Genomic DNA, 8,186 nt, shown 5'->3' with positions numbered 1-8,186 from the left:
TGTTTGGTAATTTACGTAGATCAAAGGCCAGGGCCCTAAGGCCTAAGCTAGCTACCATAGAAAGCCCCCTTACTTAAGACATAGGAATAACTATTGGCGCATAACACTTATTTCCTCTGTTTCTATTTAGTTGATACCTTTAATTTAGGCACATATATTAAGAAGAGGAGAGAGAATGATAAAACAAGTGAGATACACTTAAAAAGCAAGATATAAAACTTACCCAAAAAGGAAACGTGTCAACTAAAAAAAACTTTCATAAAAAGGAATACGTGTCAACTAATAAAAAAATGGAGCTACGTATATGTTAGTGTAGACACCCATTTGTGTCTCCCCAAAACCAAACCCAGTGATGAATACCTTTCACGTTGAACCATAATCGAATGAGGTGAAAGTGTGAAAAGTCTAGTGTTGCGGTTAGTTTTTGTTAAAATTCTTTTTCTGTTTTCGAAAACCCACTCTATTTTATGAAAATGTCCATTCCAGTTTAGTTTGGTCCATGATATGGGTCAAATAGTAGTGTAGTTGGATAGGGCTTGCAAAGACCTTTCCAACGATATATTATAAGCCCAATTCCGATGGATAATGAGAAAGTTATGGCTAAAATACTAAACTGGGCCCAAACCGGATTTTGCCTACGACCCAATGATCATGAGGAGGGTCCAAAGGTTTAATCCTATTCCTAAACTAATTAGGATTGATTAGAATCTTCTATAAGTTTCTAAAATATCTTAATTATCCTTTTTTGAAAAGATAAGATTAACGAATTTGATTTAAATATAAACTTTCCTTTTTTTTTATAAAACTTTCCTTTTTTAAAGTCCTAATTCTATTCGAATTTAAACATGTTCAAAGACAGTCAGATATTATTTTCGTGCCTCATATTTTTTATCCAAATTTTATATGGTTGGATAGATCTTGAAATTATCTTTCCAATGATATATTATAATAATAATTCCGAGCTATAACGAAAAAGATATGAATAAGATATCAAACTTTATCCAAAACTGACACCGTCTCACTATTTCGTTCATATCTTTTATTATACAACATATTTTAATCTGATTCCAATTGGGTTAGAAAGTAGACTTCAAGATCTTTCCAACGACATCTTATTCATCTTATTCCGATTCCTGGATCAAAAGATATGATAAAAACAAAATCCGCAAAAACTGCTGTCTACGAGTTTTATTTCGATTCGAATTTGGGTGCTTTTCTTAATTCTTCTACCCTCTTTTTCCCTATAAATAGAGGTCATATCTCCCCTTTTTCAATCACCAACTCTCATCAAGATTTTCTTGATTATTCTTTCTCTCTCTCTTTTCTAAACTAGCCTTTTCTCAAATAAATAATTCCGCATTCATTAGATCTAGAAACACCTAGCCATATTCGAAGTTGCCTTCGCTCTAGACGTGAAAGGTTTTAATTTCTGAGGGTTTGGTCCCAAATCTCTCTTTCAATTATTTAATTTAATTGTTTTGATTTATTATTTTCCTTGAAGTTACTAACGTGTGTATTTTGTTATTAGAAAGAGGTACGAGGCATCCAAGTAAGTACTTTAATGGTTTAATTGATATTATGATGTAGAAATCATGCTTAGATTGTTATTTTGATTCCTAGTATCATGTCTAGGGTAACTTTAATATCAAGTATGATTAAAAGTACGATGCTTCCTATATTCTTCCTAATATTTATTCATGTTAGTATCATGTTAGGGTTAAAGATTTGATTTTTATTGTTTAGTGACATGCTAGAGTTTGTTATTAATCTTGTTAGTATCATGCCTAGGATCTTGCTATGCTTTAACATGATTATAATTGTTATAATTTATAATTATTTAATTTATGATGATATTATTATTATTATTATAATTATTATTCATGATATTGATTATTTATTATGTTGCTTGATATGCTATTTATTATTTATTGCTTGATCACCTTTATTGCATGTTTAAATGGAATTTGGTACTTGTAATCACGCTTAATAAAATTATTAATAATCTTGTTTAGGGTTAATTGTGATTATAATTCAAGTGATCGCCAATAATAGATTTGTATGTGCATTAATATTCAACCAACATAGATTAAACAGGTTTAGGGTTAATTCTATTGATTGCATGTTAATCAGAAAGCGCACATGAATACGAGCAGAATAAAGTAGAGGTCTATTATTAGGGCAGGTTCAATCTCTTTTAGGTTGGATTTGTACCTTCATCCCCGAACCCTTATTTGGTTCATGACCTTATGGAGTTGACGATCTCTTGGATCGTTAAGGGGTGTAACCTTCACCTCGTGATGGTTTACAAGTTCCTTAAAAACTTGTTGGCGACTCTTTTGCTCTATCTTCTTCCCTTTTGGACGCCACCGTACTTTAGTGTATGATCACAGTGGGGTTCAAGCTAGTGGGATTTTAAAGGCTTGAAACTATTCCCTACAGTTTTTGGCGACTCCACTGGGGAGGATTTCTACTTTAATTCCTGAATTTGTTTCGGCAATGATTTAGAATGAGTGGATGAGACTCGAAAAGTTCTAAGTATTTCATGTGCGTAATTTTGATTAACATTGTGGCATATGCATAAAAAGGTTCTCATTGGAAAGACCATCCGTAATGAGTCAAAAACATAGGATTTTACACGTAGAAAATTTGAGAAATGTCTTTCACAACTAGGACTGAAATAACACCGCGCGAAACTGGATGATTTTATTGAGCACAGAAAGCTGCTGAGGCATGTGGGAAGTAGCGTCAGGGGCCAGAGCTTGGCGCCAAACTTTTAGCCGTAGCGCCAGACGCCAGTATTGGCGCCAGGCGCTACAGTTAAAAGTTGGCGCCAGTCTCTGTTTACTGGCGCCAATTTCCCCCAATACCGAGCCAGAAATATGCGTTCTAATTTCGACCGGTTTTTCGTATTGTTTGCTCGATCCTACTTCCTGATTGAATTTTTTTCTCACTTTTCTGAAACCCATATGTGTTCTACATATGGACATAACCTTCTGGGAATTCATGCTCTATCTACCCGATTGAACGCTCCTGGCAACAAAGGGTACATCTGAGATGTTGAATTCACCAAACCATGGAAGTGAGTTTTTTCTAAAAACTCGCGGTGTCCCATCCACACGCGCTAACCCTTCACGGTTAGGCTTCTGCGCGGTGCATCTGGACAATTAACCATGGACCCTATTTGACTAAACCATATCCCGAACTTTAGAGAACTAGAGCCATGGTTAGGTTGCAAACTCATTGCATCATATTGTGCCTACTTGACTAATTGTGCATTATTTGTTGTGCATACTCTATGTGATTTTTCCTAACCGTTTGTTTGACTTGTGTTAAGACTAAATAAACTGATTAATGACAAAAGGACTTTGTTTAATTAATTAATTAATTAATTTGAGCTAATAAATAAACATAAAATCGAGTCAAAGTTCCTTTAAGTCAACCCGGATTTTTATTCCCGTATACTGCACAAACGTCAACTTGTTTTGGTTATATCTGGAGTTCTAGAAAGAACTACGAGTCGTACAGACTATGAATCTGTAGCCCCGAGTTTTATCTTTAATTTGGCGTTGGTTTCATCCCAATCAGAGTCGCAGATCAAAAGTTATGACTAAAATACCACAGTCTGTCCAGTTTAATACATATACGTGAAGTCTTAACTTAGTCTTTGCTTGAGTCTAGTCACATAGTCTACCCACATGGTCATGACACGAGTCTTAAAGTACCATCTACACTCACTAGTCTTAGCACACACTTTGAGCACATGTCACCATGGCCATGTCTTAGGTTCATGCATGAGTCGGTCTTTTCCGTCATTTGAGTTGGGGGGTACATTCTATCCCTAATTCTTCATATCCCTCCACCTCCATCATTTTTTTCTTTTTTCACTTTCTATTCTATCTTTCTTCACTCCTTCCATCCATGTGTGTTGAATCGATTTTGAGTAATATGATTGACAAACAAAAAATGAGGGTAATGATGAAACAACACAAGACAAGAGGCGAGCTTCAACGAAAAGATTTCATGACCTCTTTTTCTATTTCTTTTTCATTTTTTCCTTTCCCCAATAAGTCTAGTATAGACACCTTTTCTTTTCCTTTAGATTAATTTTGTAATTTTTCTTTTCTTTTCCCTTTTTAATAAAATGAGCATTTATTTCCTTATATATGATCATTTCATTACATTGCATTAAAAAAAAAAAAAAAAAAAAAAAAAAAAAAAAAAAAAAAAAATCCATGTCGAATTAAGCACAAGGTATACCAATGATTTGAGGCACCTCTTGTAGCCATATCATATCTCCTTTCGCCCTTCAATTATACAATCCTTTCTTCATAAACCACTTTGAGCCTCGTCTAACGATAGACCCTTCTTTTTTCAACCTACATCTATCTAACCTTGGGATGGGATGGTGTGCAACTTATGCAATTTTCAATTTCATAAAAAGCTTGAGTAATTCAAAAAATAGCAAAAATAAGCAAAAGCAAAAATAAATAAAAGTGTACAAAAGGGCAAGTGTTCCAATGTCTATGATGTGAAAATATCTTTGATAAGAACACGTCTCAGATTTCGTCTCTTATCGAGTGCTCGGTACCGTGCCTGAGAAACATGAATGTCAAGTGAGTGATAGATCGCATGATCGAGATTGCTCACACTTATTAAAATAAAATAAATGCTAAAGCAAACGAAAGAGCTAAAAAAAGAGTAGAAAACCTCAAGCATAAAAATACAAATATTCAAAAGCAAGGTTGCACACCTTGGGGGCTTATCTAGGGTCTTGAGCCTTTATCCCCTTCTTCTTTAAACCTTTAGCCTAACCACGTTACAAACCTTAAAAAGACCTTTTTGAGGTATACACACCTGTGCGAGGTTCGGCTAGAGCTACGTTCGGCCTGATTCCTAATGGATACGTAGGCAACCTCACATCGAGGTGCGGCCGTAATAAACATGCATTCATATTCACATTCACACACTTGCACCATGATCATATCAAGGGATCTCCAATGCTCATCCCTATTCATTTAGAACTAGACTTGGGGGCTTGATCCTTACATCATTAGCTTACCTAGCCTAAGAGTCACCACCATTTGACTCTTTTCAATATATTTTTCCACACACTTAGCTCTTGCGGCCTAGCTTTAGTGTCACTTTAACACACTGCACAAATATATACATGACCAAATATACTTCCCTTAGGAGCCCTTTGTCATGAAATCTTAACATTGAAGCATTCCTTATCATATCAAAATCACTTATCACTCATAATTGTCATTGCATCACGAAGTATGAAGTGCTTAGCCTCCGTGCCTAAGTTACCCAAATACTTTCATCATTGAGTCAACAGTTGAGATAGCCTAGGATGAATTAATCCTTGAACCTTGAGAGATAGTATCAAACAACATTTGACTAAGCTCATTCAACATGCATCTTCAAACTTTTGATTCCTTTTCGCGTCTTTCTTTTTCGGGAGAAAGTCGGTACCCTCCACAAAATTGACAGAAAATTTTTGCTTTTTTGCATTTTTCGAGTCGCACGATCACATTACAATGCACACACGGGTCATGTACACATTGAGTCATGTCGTGTCATATCACTTTGATTTGAGTCTAACACATGTGTCATTACACTTCGAGTCGAGTCAACCTCGAGTCAGTCAATCAGCGAGTCAAGTTTATACCTTGAGTCGTGTCAAGTCGATGAGTCAAGCAACATTAAGCCTTAAGATCAACCCTAAGATAATTAAAAAAGATTGGCAAAGTTCTATAGTCAAAAATAAATACAGATGCAGCAGAACAGGGAAGACCCTACTCCAGCGCCTGGCACCAGAGATATTTCAGCAACGACAGGGCTCGAAGCCTCCTAGAAAGGTGATTTCGACTTCATGCAGCAATTTCGAGTTCCTTGGTACGCCAGTTAGCCCCTATAAGTAATTTGACATGATTAAGTAGTCGGTTTGATTACAATCGTAGTAAGTGATTGACCTGACAAAAAATCGTCTCACTTAGCTTAAGCGCCTAAAACACTGGCTCATTACAATCGGTTCAAAAGCAAGCACTTAAACGACAATATTTCCAAATATGGATTGTCGCGCATTCTTATTAAACGACAAATTTTTCCAAAAATTGGATTGTCATCCCCAACTGACAATATTTCCAAAAATGGATTGTCGTGCATCTTCTTCAACGACAATTTTTCCAAGATTGGATTGTCATCTCTGGCAAAGTTTCCAAGCGTAGATTGTCGTGCTCCTTCTTTTATTGGCAAGTTTTTCCAAGTTCGGATTGTCATACATTCATCGGCTCGTTGGCAAGTTTTCCGAGATTGGATTGTCATACACCCAGTTCCCTATAGCAAAATTTCCCAAAGGATTGTCGTAGGTCTCTACTCATCATAAATTTCGGCAAAGTTCCTCAACGTGGATTGTCATTCATTTCAGTAAGTGGCAAATTTTCCCGAAGTGGATTGTCGGGCGACTCTTTTTTAAAAATGTTCCAAGACGCGGATTGTCAATTGTGGCAATATTTTCCTAAAAGGATTGTTGCATAGCGTTGGCAAATTTCCAAGGTGGATTGCTTTCAAGAGTTATATTCCAAGATGTGGATTGTCGATCGTAGCAAAGTTCTTATGAAAGATTGTTACGAAGCATTGGCAACTTTTCTAAAAATTGGATTTTGGCAAATTTTCCGAGGTACGGATTGTCGCTTCATCGTGACAACATTTCCAAGGATGGGTTGTTACGTGGCATTGACAACTTTCCCTAAATCGGATTGTCATACATCATACAAGAGTTGTGTTGGCAACTATTCCCAAAGAAAAGAGGATTGTCATCACAGCAAAAGCACCGACATACTGGTTCACAAGCAGCAAAGCGCCGACGTACTGGCATAGCAAATATTAAAAAGCAGTGATCTTTTCGAAGACTATCACAGCGGGAAAAAGAAGCTCTTTTTTCAGAGACGAGTGAACATTGAAACAACAAGGTGGCGTTCCCTGGATTGTGGAGAGTTGTCACAAACAACTGAGGATTGTTTCAAGAGAAGCAATCTTCGATAGTAATCCCTTGGATGTGGAATATTATCATTACGGAGAGGATAGTTTCAAGAGAAGCAATATTCTAATTTGGAAGCAGTTACAGGCGTAGCAGTTTTCAAGCGGGATGGCATTCTCTAGCTTGCAGGAGGTCATCAAATCAAATCGGTTACTTTCAGAGACGTGTGCTCGACGGTGCAAGATACGCGTTTCTTAACTCTTTTATCTGTTTAACTAACGCTAGTTTGCAGGTATCGGCGTTACAAGAGTGATTTAGGATCGCAGAACGTTCTGAATCATTCTCCGTCCCTATCGATACTTTGACTTTTGTTTTCGAAACATGCGTTTCTCCAAACTCAGTCAAAGTGGGGGCTTCTGTAGACACCCATTTGTGTCTCCCCAAAACCAAACCCAGTGATGAATACCTTTCACGTTGAACCATAATCGAATGAGGTGAAAGTGTGAAAAGTCTAGTGTTGCGGTTAGTTTTTGTTAAAATTCTTTCTTTCTGTTTTCGAAAACCCACTCTATTTTATGAAAATGTCCATTCCAGTTTAGTTTGGTCCATGATATGGGTCAAATAGTGGTGTATTTGGACAGGGCTTGCAAAGACCTTTCCAACGATATATTATAAGCCTAATTCCGATGGATAATGAGAAAGTTATGGTCAAAATACTAAACTGGGCCCAAACCGGATTTTGCCTACGACCCAATGATCATGAGGAGGGTCCAAAGGTTTAATCCTATTCCTAAACTAATTAGGATTGATTAGAATCTTCTATAAGTTTCTAAAATATCTTAATTATCCTTTTTTGAAAAGATAAGATTAACGAATTTGATTTAAATATAAACTTTCCTTTTTTTATAAAACTTTCCTTTTTTAAAGTCCTAATTCTATTCGAATTTAAACATGTTCAAAGACAGTCAGATATTATTTTCGTGCCTCATATTTTTTATCCAAAATTTATATGGTTGGATAGATCTTGAAATTATCTTTCCAATGATATATTATAATAATAATTCCGAGCTATAACGAAAAAGATATGAATAAGATATCAAACTTTATCCAAAACTGACACCGTCTCACTATTTCGTTCATATCTTTTATTATACAACATATTTTAATCTGATTCTAATTGGGTTAGAAAGTAGACTTCAAGATC

The sequence above is a fragment of the Chenopodium album genome, chromosome 8 (assembly GCF_948465745.1).
Source record: "Chenopodium album chromosome 8, dcCheAlbu1.1, whole genome shotgun sequence".
In the NCBI taxonomy this organism is placed as follows: domain Eukaryota; kingdom Viridiplantae; phylum Streptophyta; class Magnoliopsida; order Caryophyllales; family Amaranthaceae; genus Chenopodium; species Chenopodium album.
This window is presented reverse-complemented; position numbering follows the sequence as displayed.